This window comes from Bos javanicus, chromosome 11, assembly GCF_032452875.1.
Source record: "Bos javanicus breed banteng chromosome 11, ARS-OSU_banteng_1.0, whole genome shotgun sequence".
NCBI classification, from domain to species: domain Eukaryota; kingdom Metazoa; phylum Chordata; class Mammalia; order Artiodactyla; family Bovidae; genus Bos; species Bos javanicus.
Window position 1 is genome coordinate 30,176,318 of NC_083878.1, and position 17,384 is coordinate 30,193,701.

The window sequence follows — 17,384 nt, forward strand, 5'->3', positions numbered from 1 at the left end:
TAAGGGGCTTCCCTGGTGGCTCAGATGGTAAAGTGTCTGCCTGCAAAGCAGGAGACCTGGGTTCAATCCCTGAGTTGGGAAGATCCCCTGGAGAAGGAAATGGCAACCCACTCCAGTACTCTTGCCTGGAAAATCCCAAGGACAGAGGAGCCTGGTAGGCTACAGTCCATGGGGTTGCAAAGAATTGGACAGGACTGAGCGGCTTCACTTCTTCTTCTTAGGATTTAAAGGCAGAGAAAGCGAGGGCAAGAGGTCAAGTAACTTGCCTAAAGTCAGTGACTGATCAGACAGGAACTCAGATAGTCATTCAGTGCTCTTCCCACTGGCCCTTTCTTCTAAACTATCTGCTAGCTTTTAGTTGTTTTTTTTTTTTAATTTCATGTGTGCAGGGAGAGAACTGGAAGTGTTTTAGGTGGCTGTGACATGGAGTGTTTGCTTTGTGCTCGGTACTGAGGTAGATACAAAGAAACAGAAAACAACATTCTGTCCTCAAGATATTTATAGCTATCTGGAGGAAAGAAAATGTAATAAACAGCAAAACCCCTAGTACTGTAAAGTGAAAAACATCAGGTTACAAAAGCATGTATGCTAAACATATTCATGGGCCTTTATTCATTTTCAATCATTCCATTTTGCTAAACATATTTATAAGATCTGGAGTGGGAACACTGCCCTACACAGAGGCATGTGGCTTCTTTACCTTTCTTAACAAATCTAATTTCATACACGCCCCTGTCCAATTAAAGTTATCTCAGCCTCCTCCAGATTAAATAGTCTCTTGTGGCTTAACAGTCTATTCCGATGTAAAATGTTCTCTATCAGGTAAATATTTATTAATTCAAAGTTCAGTTTCCTAACAAGGCTGGTTCTCGCCTACCCTCTGCCTGGCAACAACAGCATCTACGCACGGGGTACTCACCCATCCTCACGGCATTTGGTGGGGTCTGGTTTCCAGTGCAGGGTAGCTGGTCTGATCATTGCACCCCAGCTGCTCCTCAACTAATGTTCTGCTAATCCTTGGATTCCCCCTTGGGGAGGTCCCTTCTACTTCACAGTGGAGCCAGGATCAGTTTGAGTGTGCTGTTCGGCCTCTTCTAGCTGGTTACTGTTGTTCTGCTGTTGCTCACCCCCTAACCCATCTCCCTGAACTGCAGTCTCCTCCTGGGTTTTTCAGCAGGGAAGCCAAAGGCTCCTTTGCCTTTCACTTACCTCTCAATCTGTCCAGCATGATTTCCCCTCCAGGGATTCAGCCCAGAAAGTAGCAGTCAGAATATACCTGTCTGACTATCTACTTCCTCTTCCCCTAGTTTCTTCTTTTTCCCATAATCCTCTGAGCCAAAGTTCCCCTCCTTCCCCTACTCTCATAAGTGCACTTCCCTCGTTCTGAGATTTCTCTAGTCCTGGCTTTTAGTAAAACTCTCTGATTTAGTTGATTGGCTCTGTCTCTTGTGTTAATGAGGAATAAAATCATTAAAAATATATTTTTTCTCTGTTCTCAAAGTTGAGTTTTCAAAACTCTTAATGTCTGACCAAAAATCTTATTTTAGAAGTAAAAAAGCTGAACATTGACTCTCTTTTCCAATTTTTGCATTCCTGCTGTAAGAATCCTTATGATTTAGAGGAAAGGGTGCTTCACATAGAATGAGGGGTGGTGACATACAAGGAAGTGCAAAAGAGAAAAACACATTGGTATACGTTTCAAATATTTTTCTTGTTACACATACATGGAAAAGTAATCTCAAAAAATATACACCAAAATAGTTGTTGGCTTTTCAAGTTATCTTATTCTTTGCATTCTTTTGTATTTTCAGAATTTTAAACAGCGCATATACATTGTTTTATAAACAGAAAAGCCAATAAAAAAGATTTCCATTAGGATGGAGAAGAGGTTAAACAGCATAGAACTGTACATATAATAAATATCTCAAGACTATGCTTCAAAATTAATTGTCAAATAAGAGATACAGTCATAATTGTAATGAATCTTTACCTCTTTTTCTTTTTTCTTCTTTTAAAAATTGAGATAAAATGCATATACCATAAAATCCACTCTTTTAAAATATGCAACTCTGTGGTTTTAGTATATCACAGAGTTGTACAACCGCCACAGCTATCTAATTCCAAAAATGTTTTTATTGTATCCTGCTCTGCACACCCCCTCCACCCCTGCCAGAAGGAACCTCCATACCCGTTAGCGGCCACTCCCCATTCCCCTTCCCTCAGCTCCTAGCAACCACTAATCAACTTTGTGTTTCTGTGGATTTGCCTTTTCTCAACATTTCATGTAAATAGAATGATACAAAATGTGGCCTTTTGTGTTTGGTTTCTTTCATGTTTTCAAGGTTCACCCATGATGAGTCATATTTTTCTTGGTCTCCTTTTCTGAAAATTTTTTCCCTCAGTGCTACAATGATACTTGTCTCTCAACTCTTGCCATACAGTCCATACAATGCAAGACAGTCAGACTACCTTTTGTTCCAAAGTTGCTGCTCCACGGGTAGATTCAGTGGAATAGAAAATTCATCACAGTTAACCACCAAAAAATATATTTGACTTTGAAAGTCAAACTTTGCTCAATTGTGCCCAATTCTTTGCAACCCTATGGACTATAGCCCACAGTCTACAGTGGCTCGTCTGTTCATGGAATTCTCCAGGCCAGAATACTTGAGTGGGTAGCTGTTCCCTTCTCTAGGGGATCTTCCTGACCCAGGGATTGAACCCAGTTCTCCCGCATTGCAGGTGCGGGAATACATTTCAATATGGGAGTGGAGATGGGGGTGGTGTGTGAAGAGGGGAAAGCAGGGATAAGGTTAGGCTGAACAACTTATCTTCCTTTGAATCTAAGGTTGCTATTATTAAAAGCTTATAGAAAAAGTAACCCAAGTATATGTTAATGATTGTAAGCAGATTGGACTCTATGATTTATTGTGGATAATAAACTTTCTGAGATGGATATTAGCAATATTGTATAAAGAAAATGTGTGTATTCCCTTGAACTTTCTCATTTCATCATATATTTTAGTACTCTTGGGTATGGGTCAGATCTTCAAGTAGGAGTGAAGGCCAAGACTGAGATCCCAAACCTTAAGTTTCCTATAATTTGACATGATAGAAACACAAGAGACAGTCTAAGCCAGTAGACTTTGCAGGGGCCTGGGGGGTGGTCACGTATTTAGTCCTTTGAATCTCTGATAAGAGTTGTAGATCTTTTCTCAAAAACAGTTACTTACAATTTCTAAGAGTGTGAATCCCACGAACCATCCAAGGTATCCACTGTGTTGGTCAGCTCAGGCTACTATCATAAAATACATTAGAATGGGTGGCTTAAACAGCAAACATTTATTTCTCATAGTTTTGGAGGCTGGAAAGTTCAAGGTCAAGGTGCGGCAGATTGGGTGTCTGATAAAGGGCTTCTTCCTGTTTTGCAGATGACCACCATGTTTCTATGTTCACATACTGGGAGGAGAAAGCTTTCTTGTGTCTCTTCTTAGAAGAGCACTAATCCAATCATGAAGATTCCACTTTTACAAAATCTAAAAAAATTAGATTTTCCTAATCTAATTCTAATTACTGTATTTCACACAGACTCCACCTCCAAGTACCATCACACTATGGATTAGAGCTGCAACATATGAATTTTTGCAGAAAGTGAAGAACTAAAGAGCCTCTTGATGAAAGTGAAAGAGGAGAGTGAAAAAGTTGGCTTAAAACTCAACATTCAGAAAACTAAGATCATGGCATCCCATCCCATCACCTCATGGCAAACAGATGGGGAAACAATGGAAACAGTGAAAGACTTTATTTTCTTGGGCTCCAAAATCATTGCAGATAGTGACTGCAGCCATGAAATTAAAAGATACTTGCTCCTTGGAAAAAAAGCTAATACCAACCTGCTGCTGCTGCTAAGTCACTTCAGTCATGTCCAACTCTGTGTGATCCCACAGACGGCAGCCACCAGGCTCCCCCGTCCCTGGGATTCTCCAGGCAAGAACACTGGAGTGGGTTGCCATTTCCTTCTCCAATGCATGAAAGTGAAAAGTGAAAGGGAAGTCGCTCAGTCGTGTCCGACTCTTAGCAACCGCATGGACTGCAGCCTACCAGGCTCCTCCGTCCATGGCATTTTCCAGGCAAAGTACTGGAGTGGGGTGCCATTGCCTTCTCCAATACCAACCTAGACAGCAAATTAAAAAGCAGACTTTACTTTGCCAACAAAACTCCATCTAGTCAAACCTCTGCTTTTTCTAGTAGTCATGTATGGATGTGAGAGTTGGACTATAAAGAAAGCTGAGCACCGAAGAATTGATGCTTTTGAACTGTGTGTGGTATTGGAGAAGATGCCAATACCAAGAAGATACCAAGGGACTCTTGAGAGTCCCTTGGACTGCAAGGAGATGCAACCAGTCCATCCTAAAGGAAATCAGTCCTAAATATTCTTTGGAAGGACTGATGCTGAAGCTGAAACTCCAATACTTTGGCCACCTGATGAGAAGAACCGACTCATTGGAAAAGACCCTGATGTTGGGAAAGATTGAGGTGGGAGGAGAAGGGGATGACAGAGGATGAGATGGTTGGATGGCATCACCAACTTGATAGACATGAGTTTGAGTAAGCTCTGGGAGTTGGTGATGGACAGGGAAGCTTGACATGCTGAAGTCCATGGGGTCGCAAAGAGCAGGACATGACTGAGCGACTGAACAGACTGATATGAATTCTGGGGCTTCCCTGGTAGCTCAATTGGTAAAGAATCCACCTGCAATGCAGGAGACCCTGATTTGATTCCAGAGTCAGGAAGATCCACTGGAGAAGGGATAGGCTACCCATTCCAGTATTCTTGGGCTTCCCTTGTGGCTCAGCTGGTAAAGAATCCACCTGCAGTGGGGGAGTCTGGGCTTTGATCCTTGGGTTGGGAAGATCCCCTGGAGAAGGGAAAGTCTACCCACTCCAGTATTCTGGCCTGGAGAATTCCATGGACTGCCTATAGTCCACGGGGTTGCAAAGAGTCTGACAGCACTGAGCGACTTTCACTTTCACTTGGGTTTTCCCAGGTGGCACTAATGGTAAAGAACCTGCCTGCCAATTCAGGAGACATAAAAGATGCGGGTTCGACCCCTGGGTCGGGAAGATTCCCTGGAGAAAGAAACGGCAACACACTCCAGGATTCTTACTTGGAGAATCCTGTGGACAGAGGAGCCTGGCAGGCTCAAGTCCATGGGATTGCAAAGAGTCAGATATGGCTGAAGTGACTGAGCATGCACACATGCATGCCTATGAATTTTGGAGGGACACAAACTCTAATAGAGTTTTGCCAAGAAAATGCACTAGTCATAGCAAACACCCTCTTCCAACAACACAAGAGAAGACTCTACACATGGACATCACCAGATGGTCAACACCAAAATCAGATTGATTATATTCTTTGCAACCAAAGATGGAGAAGCTCTATACAGTCAACAAAAACAAGACCAGGAGCTAACTGTGGCTCAGATCATGAACTCCTTATTGCCAAATTCAGACTGAAATTGAAGAAAGTAGGGAAAACCACTAGATCATTCAGGTATGACCTAAATCAAATCCCTTATGATTATACAGTAGAAATGAGAAATAGATTTAAAGGACTAGATCTGATAGAGTGCCTGATGAACTATGGACTGAGGTTCGTGACATTGTACAGGAGACAGGGATCAAGACCATCCCCATGGAAAAGAAATGCAAAAAAGCAAAATGGCTGTCTGGAGAGGCCTTACAAATCGCTGTGAAAAGAAGAGAAGTGAAAAGCAAAGGAGAAAAGGAAAGATATAAACATCTGAATGCAGAGTTCCAAAGAATAGCAAGAAGAGATAAGAAAGCCTTCCTCAGCGATCAATGCAAAGAAATAGAGGAAAACAACAGAATGGGAAAGACTAGAGCTCTCTTGAAGAAAATTAGAGATACCAAGGGGACATTTCATGCAAAGATGAGCTCGATAAAGGACAGAAAAGGTATGGACCTAACAGAAGCAGAAGACATTAAGAAGAGGTGGCAAGAATACACAGAAGAACTATACAAAAAAGATCTTCATGACCCAGATAATCACGATGGTGTGATCACTCACCTAGAGCCAGACATCCTGGAATGTGAAGTCAAGTGGGCCTCAAAGCTAGGGGAGGTGATGGAATTCCAGTTGAGCTATTTCAAATCCTGAAAGATGATGCTGTGAAAGTGCTGCACTCAATATGCCAGCAAATTTGGAAAACTCAGCAGTGGCCACAGGACTGGAAAAGGTCCGTTTTCATTCCAATCCCAAAGAAAGGCAATGCAAAAGAATGCTCAAACTACCGCACAATTGCACTCATCTCACACGCTAGTAAAGTAATGCTCAAAGTTCTCCAAGCCAGGCTTCAACAATACGTGAACTGTGAACTTCCAGATGTTCAAGCTGGTTTTAGAAAAGGCAGAGGAACCAGAGATCATATTGCCAACATCTGCTGGATCATCGAAAAAGCAAGAGAGTTCCAGAAAAACATCTATTTCTGCTTTATTGACTATGCCAAAGCCTTTGACTGTGTGGACCACAATAAACTGTGGAAAATTCTTCAAGAGATGGGAATACCAGAACACCTGATCTGCCTCTTGAGAAATTTGTATGCAGGTCAGGAAGTGACAGTTAGAAGTGGACATGGAACAACAGACTGGTTCCAAATAGGAAAAGGAGTACATCAAAGCTGTATATTGTCACCCTGCTTATTTAACTTATATGCAGAGTACATCATGAGAAACGCTGAACTGGAAGAAACACAAGCTGGAATGAAGATTCCTGGGAGAAATATCAATAACCTCAGATATGCAGATGACACTACCCTTATGGCAGAAAGTGAAGAGGAACTAAAAAGCCTCTTGATGAAGGTGAAAGAAGAGAGTAAAAAAGTTGGCTTAAAACTCAACATTCAGAAAACGAAGATCATGGCATCTAGTCCCATCACTTCATGGGAAATAGATGGGAAACTGGAAACAATGACAGACTTTATTTTGGGGGGCTCCAAAATCACTGCAGATGGTGATTGCAGCCATGAAATTAAAAGACACTTACTCCTTGGAAGGAAAGTTATGACCAACCTAGACAGCATATTCAAAAGCAGAGACATTACTTTGCCAACAAAGGTCCATCTAGTCAAGGCTATGGTTTTTCCAGTGGTCATGTATGGATGTGAGAGTTGTACTATGAATAAAGCTGAGCGCCAAAGAATTGATGCTTTTGAAGTGTGGTGTTGGAGAAGACTCTTGAGAGTGCCTTGGACTCTTGCAAGGAGATCCAACCAGTCCATTCTGAAGGAGATCAGCCCTGGGATTTCTTTGGAAGGAATGATGCTAAAGCTGAAACTCCAGTACTTTGGCCACCTCATGCGAAGAGTTGACTCATTGGAAAAGACTCTGATGCTGGGAGGGATTGGGGGCAGGAGGAGAAGGGGATGACAGAGGATGAGATGGCTGGATGGCATCACTGACTTGATGGATGTGAGTCTGAGTGAACTCCAGGAGTTGGTGATGGACAGGGAGGCCTGGCGTGCTGCAATTCATGGGGTTGCAAAGAGTCGGACACGACTGAGTACTGGACTGAACTGAACTGAACAAACATTTAGTCCATACCACAGAAATAGTCCCAAGTTTGAGAATATCTGCTCTAGGAAAATTCCCCTTTTTATTACCCATTAGGGTTTGAGGCCCAGGTTCCAATCTTATCTCCTGTTCTGATGAACTATGTGGGAGAGAAGAGCTGTTGAAGACCTCTCACCCTGATAGAGAAGTCTATATGTATCCTTCAAAATCCTACTCTGGAAGCAGGAAGCAACCCTAGGTGCCTGTATGAGATACAGCATCCAGATGAGATAAAGAGCAAGAAGTGAGTGAATAACATGGAAGATAAGAATTTTGACATCACCTCCTTATATGGTCCCCACATTGTGTTCTACATTGTGTCCCTAATTTCATCCTTGCTCCACATCAGAGCCTGTGTCCCTTGGTAATGGAAGTAAGGTGGGAAAAGCATTAGCTCCTTAGCATGGGTTGGAGAAAGACTCTTGGTAAGCAGTGGATGCCTCCAACCAGATTCATTAATAAATTGAGGGCAGATTCAGGGTCAACAGGAAGGAAGTGATCCTGGAGGACAGGAGGAAACATCTGGAAGACATGGACTTGAACTTGATCAGCAGATCTTTCTTAATGGACAGCTCAAGTCTTTGAATTCTTTTTGTTTCAGAGTCTGGCATAGCTCAAATTGGTTAACCTTTAAGACATTATGTAAGTTAAGCATTTGTTTGGTGGTGTTGAGGGAAGATATGAGGGCACATTCTCAAATTAAAAAGAAAAAAAGAGGAAGTGCTCTGTTTTCTTAGTGACTGCTTTGGTTTGTCCTATTTACACATAGTCCTCTTTTGCCTTACTTTGGCTTGGCTAGCTACTAGGAGTAGCTGGGTGAGTTTATTATCCCATCTCCTTGGTAATCAAGTTGAAGGATTCCTTTTTCATTCTAGCCCAGAGAAGAATATGCTGGTCCATATCATCTGCAGGAGACTCAGGCAGGGACCAAATCACTAACTGATCCTGTCCTGACTATGGGTGAAGCATGAACAAGACATATCAGGGTTGAAAACTTCTAATGGTCTTTGATGTCAAAAGGTGCTATTTTTTCAACTACCAGATATTATTTTTAATATAAATAAACATGATATGATAGTGCCTATCATTATAAAATATCTCTTTAATTCATCCCAAGAGGGGTTGTCAAGGAAAATGGTGATCTACATTTTGCTAAGTCTGATGATTTTTCTTCAGCTCTCACATTACTTGTCAGTAGTGCCTGGCATTGTTTATCATTACCATTTTCTTGAAATATTTTTTGTACTCAACTTTGGGAACATTCCACTTGTCTCATTTTCTCCTATTTCATAGGTTGTTCCTTTTCTATTTCTTTTTTGTTTTCTTCTCATTTCCTCAGGTCAAAACACTTGGTATACTTGTTAAAAATATGGTACCCAGTCTGTACACCTAGAAATTCTCTTTCCATTGGTCTGAGTTGGAGTCTAGGTATTTTTTTTTAAGATGGTTAGGATATGAATTTTACATTACATGCATCTTACCACAATTAAAGCAATTAAAAAAAAAAAGCCTCTTAGGTGATTGTTACTAGCAGCCAGGACAAAAACTTCAGATTTATCTATTTACAATACTCAAATTTATATCTCTAGCCTGTAACTCTCCATGAATTCTAGAATTGTCTTTCCCACTGACAGCTTGACTTCTCTCCTTGGATGTCAAATAAGCTTCTCAGACTTGACTGGACCGAAAGCAAATTTGTGGTTTTCCCATCCTGTACCTGCTCATCCCACAGTTCTCCCCCAAATCCTCAGAGTCATTATTGACTCTTCTCCTCTCATGTTCCCCACCCAAACGTCAGCAAATCTTGTTAGCTATGTTTTCAAAATATATTCAGAATCTGACAATCTTCCACCACTTTTGCTACTACTAATCTGACCCAAATCACCATCATTTCCCACCTGGATTATTGCGGAAGCCACCTAATTGGTCTCTTTGCCTCTATCCTTGTCCTTAAGCAGTCTTTGTAAAACTTAACACGGACAATGTTATTCCTTTGTATCATATCCTCTGACTGACTTCACATCTCATCCAGAAGAAAACTCACAGTCTTTAAAATATCTCACCAAGCCCGCACAATCTGCCCCTCAGCCTTTATCTGTCTCATCTCTTACGATGTTCTGCCTTCTCTCCATGCTGCTGTTACTCTGGCCACTCTGTCTTGTCCAGCATGCTCCCATCTCAGGGCCTTTGCTCTTCCTGCAGCCTCTGAGGCTTCAGTTGGTTAGCTTGTCCAAGTTCACACAACCAGTACGTGGCCAAGCTGAGATTCCAACCCACCTCTGGTTCTAAATTCGGTGCTTTTACTATGGTATCATGTGGCCTTGCAAACAGTATTCATTCCATCATCTGGTAAATGCTGTTCTAGGTGCTGAGGATAGAATAGCAAACAAGACAAAGCGCCTAACTTTGTGGAGCTCACATTCTAACTGGGAGAGGTAAAAAATAAATACATTCAACATATAGTATGTAGAGAAAGTCAAAGTTGCTCAGTCATGTCCAACTCTCTGTGACCCCATGGACTATAGAGTCCATGGAATTCTCCAGGCCAGAATACTGGAGTGGGTAGCCTTTCCCTTCTCTAGGGGATCATCCCAACCCAGGGATGAACCCAGGTTTCCCCACATTGCAGGCAGATTCTTCACCAACCGAGCCCAAGAATACTAGAGTGGGAAGCCTATCCCTTCTCCAGCGCATCTTCCTGACCCAGGAATTGAACCGGGGTCTCCTGCATTGCAGGTGGATTCTTTACCAACTGAGCTATCAGGGAAGCTCTCTATGTAAAGAGTTTATTATGTACATTAGTATGTAAGATGATGTTAAATGCTGAGGAGAAAAGTAAAGCAAGGTGAGAGAGATAGGAAATGCAGGGCAAGCATTGCTCTTGTATTAACCTATCGGTAGTCAGGAAGGCCTCACAATAAAGCAACTTTTGAGCAGAGACCCGAGTGGAGAAGGAAGTGTGAGAATAAGCCATGGGGAGAGAAAAAGGGAGACTCAAGTTAGAGAGATGCCAAAGCAATTCACATTTCCTTTGAATTTACTTTCAATGTTCCTGTTAACATACTAAAATATTTCTGAAAAACTATGCTCACCTGTGTTTTGAGTATTTTTGGATTGGTATGAGTGGATTGCTCTTGTCCAGACATGTTTGTGATTAAGAAATTGGAACAAGATTGCAACTTTCAGTTTCACAAAGTCCCTCTGGCCTATAGAAACACACACCAAATGTGAATTCTAGAGTCAGATCACATGTAAAGAAAATCCTGCCTTTACTATGCATACTGTTTGTATATATATTAAAAAAGTGTTAGTTGCTTAGTTGTGTCTGACTCTTTGCGACCCCATTGACTGTAGCCCATCAGGTTCCTCTGTCTGTGGAAATCTCCAAGCAAGAATACTGAAGTGGGAGGCCATTCCCTTCTCCAGAGGATCATTCGAACCCAGGGATCAAACCCAGGTCTCCTGTTTGTATAACCTAGGACAATTTACTACCCTATTTTAAGCCCCAGTTCCCAAATCTGTAACGTGAGGGTGATTGTAGCAAGTGAGTTTTCAGCCAGTATACACCAATGTGCTGTCTGTTTTGATTGGTTGGCCATATCACTTGTTAATTATTTTCAATATCATCCTTAGATAAAATTATTTACCTCATGGGAGTCATTGTGATAAGGAAATAAAGTAAGCACTTATTATATTTATTATTGTATTTATCATTATTATTAGGATATAATTCACTAATAAACATCTCTATCCTAGTTTATAATATTCTTATAAACTTGGTTATCTTGGAAAAGTGAAAGTGAAAGTGTCAGTCACTCAGTTGTATCCAGCTCTTTGTGACTCCTCGGATTATAGCCCGCCAGGGTCCTCTGTCCATGGAATTCTCCAGGCAAGAATAGCAGAGTTGGTTGCCATTCCCTTCTCCATTTTCTAGGAAAGATTGGACTAAAAATCAGTTATTTCTTATAGAAGATTGTTTCATAGAAGTTGAGCATGAGTCAGATGTATGAAAACTTGTCTCACATGGGTAGAAGTGGTATCAAAACCATTTACCAGATTGGGACTTAAACCCACATTCAGTTCAGTTCAGTTGCTCAGTTGTGTCCCATCTTTTTGACCCCATGGACTGAAGCATGCCAGGCCCCCCTGTCCATCACCAGCTCCTGGAGTTTACTCACACTCATGTCCATCGAGTCGGTGATGCCATCCAACCATCTCATCCTCTGTCGTCCCCTTCTCCTCCTGTCTTCAGTCTTTCCCAGAATCAGGGTCTTTGCATCAGGTGGCCAAAGTATTAGAGTTTCAGCTTCAGCATCACGCCTTCCAATGAATTTTCAGAACTGATGTCCTTTAGGATGGACTGGTTGGATCTCCTTGCAGTGCGAGGGATTCTCAAGAGTCTTCTCCAACACCACAGCTCAAAAGTATCAATTCTTCAGCACTCAGCTTTCTTTAGAGTCTAACTCTCACATCCATACATGACCACTGGAAAAACCTTGACTAGACGGGCCTTTGTTGGCAAAGTAATGTCTCTGCTTTTTAATATGCTGTCTAGGTTGGTATTAGCTTTTCTTCCAAGGAGGAAGCGTCTTTTAATTTCATGGGTACAGTCACCATCTGCAGTGATTTTGGAGCCCCCCAAAATAAAGTCTGCCACTGTTTCCCCATCTACTTGCCATGAAGTGATGGGGTCGGATGCCATGATCTTAGTTTTCTGAATGTTGAGCTTTAAGCCAACTTTTTCACTCTCTTTCACTTTCATCAAGAGGCTCTTTAGTTCTTCTTAGCTTTCTGCCATAAGGGTGGTGTCATCTGCATATCTGAGGTTACTGATATTTCTCCCAGCAATCTTGATTCCAGCTTGTACTTCTTCCAGCCCAGCATTTCTCATGATGTTCTCTGCATATATGTTAAATAAGCAGGATGACAATATACAGCCTTGACATACTTCTTTTTCTATTTGGGGCCAGTCTGTTGTTCCATGTCCATTTCTAACTGTTGCTTCCTGACCTGCATACAGATTTCTCAAGAGGCAGGTCAGGTGGCCTGGTATTCTCTTCTCCTCAGAATTTTCCAGTTTGTGTTGATCCACACAGTCAAAGGCTTTGGCATGTCAATAAAGCAGAAATAGATGTTTTTCTGGAACTCTCTTGCTTTTTCGATGATCCAGCAGTTGTTGGCAATTTGATCTCTGATTCCTCTGTCTTTTCTAAATCCAGCTTGAACATCTGGAAATTCATGGTTCATGTATTGCTGAAGCCTGGCTTGGAGAATTTTGAGAATTACTTTACTAGCGTGTGAGATGAGTGCAATTGTGCAGTAGTTTGAACATTCTTTTGCATTGCCTTTCTTTGGAATTGGAATGAAAACTGACCTTTTCCAGTCCTGTGGCCCTGCTGAGTTTTCCAAATTTGTTGGCATATTGAGTGCAGCACTTTCACAGCATCTTCTTTTAAGATTTGAAATAGCTCAACTGGAGTTCCAACTCACCTCCACTAGCTTTGTCCATAGTGATGCTTTCTAAGGCCCACTTGACTTCACATTCCAAGATGTCTGGCTCTAGGTGAGTGATCACACCATCGTGATTATCTGGGTCGTGAAGATCTTTTTTGTATAGTTCTTCAGTGTATTCTTGCCACCTCTTCTTAATATCTTCTGCTTCTGTTAGGTCCATACTATTTCTATCCTTTATTGTGCCCATCTTTGTATGAAATGTTCCCTTGGTATTGCTAATTTTCTTGAAGAGATCTCTAGTCTTTCCCATTCTATTGTTTTTCTCTATTTCTTTGCACTGATCACTGAGGAAGGCTTTCTTATCTCTCCTTGCTATTCTTTGGAACTCTGCATCCAAACAGGCATATCTTCCCTTTTCTCCTTTGCTTTTCACTTCTCTTCTTTTCACAGCTATTTGTAAGGCCTCCTCAGACAGCTATTTTGTTTTTTTGCATTTCTTTTTCTTGGAGATGGTCTTGATCCCTGCCTCCTTACAATGTCATGAACCATCCATAGTTCATCAGGCACTCTGTCTATTAGATCTAGTCCCTTAAATCTATTTCTCACTTCCACTGTATAATCATAAGGGATTTGATTTAGGTCATACCTGAATGGTCTAGTGGTTTTCCCCACTTTCTTCTATTTAAGTCTGAATTTGGCAATAAGGGGTTCATGATCTGAGCCACAGTCAGCTTCTGGTCTTTTTTTTGCTGACTGTATAGAGCTTCTCTACCTTTGGCTGCAAAGAATATAATCAATCTGATTTCGGTGTTGACCATCTGGTGATGTCCATGTGTAGAGTCTTCTCTTGTGTTGTTGGAAGAGGGTGTTTGCTATGATCAGTGCATTCTCTTGGCAAAACTCTATTAGCCTTTGCCCTGCTTCATTCCATAGTCCAAGGCCAAATTTGCCTGTTACCCCAGGTGTTTCTTGACTTCCTACTTTTGCATTCCAGTCCCCTAGAATGAAAAGGACATTTATTGGGGGTGTTAGCTCTAGAAGGTCCTGTAGGTCTTCATAGAACCGTTCAACTTCAGCTTCTTCAGCATTACTAGTTGGGGCATAAACTTGGATTACTGTGATATTGATTGGTTTACATTGGAAATGAAAAGAGATCATTCTGTCGTTTTTGAGATTGCATCCAAGTACTGGATTTAGGATTCTTGTAGACTATGATGGCTACTGCATTTTTTCTAAGGGATTCTTGCCCAAAGTAGTAGACATAATGGTCATCTGAGTTAAATTCACCCATTCCAGTCCATCTTAGCTCGCTGATTTCTACCATGTTCACTCTTGCCATCTCCTGTTTGACCACTTCCAATTTGCCTTGACTCATGGACCTAACGTTCCAGGTTCCTATGCAATATTGCTGTTTATAGCATTGAACCTTGGTTCCATTTCCAGTCACATCCACAACTGGGTGTTGTTTTTGCTTTGGCTCCATCCCTTGGTTCTTTCTGGAGTTATTTTTCCACTGATCTCCAGTAGCATACTGGGCACCTACTGACCTGGGGAGTTCATCTTTTTTTTTTTTTTTGAGTTGCGAGTTAAGTTTTATTTGGAGCAAAATGAGGACCACAGCCCGGGAGGCAGCATCTCAAATAGCTCTGAGAGACTGCTTCCTGGGCAGTTCATCTTTCAGTGTCCTATCTTTTTGCTTTTTCATGCTGTTCATGGGGTTCTCAAGGCAAGAATACTGAAATGGTTTGCCATTCCCTTCTCCAGTGGACTACATTTTGTCTGATCTCTCCACCATGACCCATCCATCTTGGGTGGTCCTATATGACATGGCTCATAGTTTCATTGAGTTAGACGAGACTGTGGTCCATGTGATTAGATTGATTAGTTTTCTATGATTGTGGTTTGAACCTATGTGATTGTGAACCTGTGTGCTGGGACTCAAACCCAGCCAAAACTCAGTTTGGGATTCAAATCCATGTGACTGGGACTCGAACCTAGCCAAAACCTTGCTTGGGACTCAAACCCATGTGGCTGGGGCTCAAACCAGCCAAAACCCACAGTACCTGGTTTTAGGATCTAATGAAGCTCAGGTTCTTGATATCTCATTACAGAAAGAATTCAGTGAGAAACAAAGTGATAGGTAAGAAGTGGATTTATTCAGATTCAGAGAGAAGCACACTCCACAGACAGAGTGTGGGCCATTGCAGAGGGCAAGTGTTGTGCCGAAATTTGGCATGGTTAGTTTTTATAGGTTGGGTAACTTCATATGCTAATGAGTGGGAGGATTATTCCAACTATTTTGGGGAAGGGGCAGAGATATCCAGGATCTGCATCACTGCCCACTCCTTGGTCCTTTAACAGTCCCTTGGAACTGTCATTAGTCATGTATGGGTGTGAGATTTGGACTCTAAAGAAAGCTGAGTGCTAAAGAATTGATACTTTTGAACTGTGGTGTTGGAGAAGACTCTTGAGAGTCCCTTGGACTGCAAGGAGATCCAACCAGTCCATCCTAAAGGAAATCAGTCCTAAATATTCTTTGGAAGGACTGATGTTGAAGCTGAAACTCTAATACTTTAGCCATCTGATGTGAAGAACTCAGTTATTTGAAAAGACCCTGATGATGGGAATGATTGAGGGCGGGAGGAGAAGGGAATGACAGAGGATGAGATGGTTGGATGGCATCACCCACTCAATGGACATGAGTTTGAGTAAACTCTGGGAGTTGGTGATGGACAGGGAAGCCTGGAGTGCTGTAGTTGATGGGGTTGCAAAGAGTCGGACATGACTAAGCAACTGAACTGAACTGAACTGGAACTGTCATGGCAACTCTGGGTGTGTCATTTCACTTACTGACTGAGGATCAAGTTCTGTCTTGTCTGCCATCTTGGTCCCATTTGATTCTAATGGGTTTATGTTGTGTCCTTGGGCTATGTCATTCTTTCAAAAATTGTGCCCTGCCCCTTTCCCTCCTGTTACAGTATGACTTCTGTCTTTGCCTAGTGAGTGAACTGAAGTCTCTTAGTCATGCCTGACTCTTTGCAACCCCATGGACAGTAGCCTGCACCAAGCTCCTCCATCCATGGGATTTTATAGGCAAGGGTACTGGAGTGGGTTGCCGTTTCTTTCTCCAGGGAATCTTCCCGACCCAGGGATCGAACCCAAGTCTCCTGCATTGTAGACAGATGCTTTACCGTCTGAGCCACCAGGGAAGTCTTTGCCTAGATCCAAAGACAAAGTAGGTCCAAATACTTGAAGAGCTCAGCTGCTAAGTGGCTGGATAAGAGTGAGGTCTTAACACAGTCTCTGAAAGCCTTTGGCTCCCTCTGCAGAGCCAGAGCAAGATGACTTCGCAGTCTTGAGGGACCCTGAGTGTGTGTCTTTTGCCAGCTCTGTACCTTCTCCCTGCTCCTGCCACCTCCCTGCTCAGCTCTGCTCAGTGGAGACTGGCTCCCAGCAGAGCATGTAACATCTTTCTGTCAAAGCTAGCCCTGGAAGGAAGGCCTGGTAAAGTCATTTGTGCTGAGATAATAATTAGTATCAACCTTTAAGAGTAATTGCCTTTTATCCCAGGAAAATCTCATTAAAAGGTGAAATTCCAGTATGAATTTTGAGGTTTTAGTTGTAGATGGGGAACTCACTGAAAGGCAGTAGAGCTCCCTCTGTAATGTTAAAACAACAGTCTGCAAAGGCTGCAGTTTATTGCAGTTCATCTAAAATATGAGATTGTAGGTGTATATAGGAACATAATTTAACATCATTTTAAGAAGAAGGAAAAAAGCTGTCACCATCGAAACTGGTTTATTCTAGCTTTTCCGAAAGCTAGAGATTTAATGTCAAACAGTAGAGCCAAAGAAGATAATCATCTTTTAGTCTTTCAGAAGATTTTAATCCCTTTTGGCTTTCCTCCAAGGATAGCTGAACAGGACATTAAGTGGCTGAAAAGCCCAAGTTTTCAATGTTTCATAACTGCAATCAGTCCTATGCATTAATTTTGAGGAAGCACTAAATTATAAAAACTCTCATAGTAAGGCAAGCAGCTCATGGATTTTTCATTTTCTTTTCTTCTTTTTTTTCTTTTTTTTGGTGGGAGGAGCTAAGAGATTTTGTTTTAGTTAATGTTTGTTTTTTTTTTTTTCTTAAACGATGAAAGAGAAAATGCTTCACTGGCCCACAGCAAACATTCCCATAAAATTCTCTTTGGCCATGACTAAGCACAACACATGTAGAGCCAAGAGGGGTTTTATGGCTTCCCCTTATTTCCCCTGCAGAGGAAAAAAATGAGCATAGGATCAAAATAA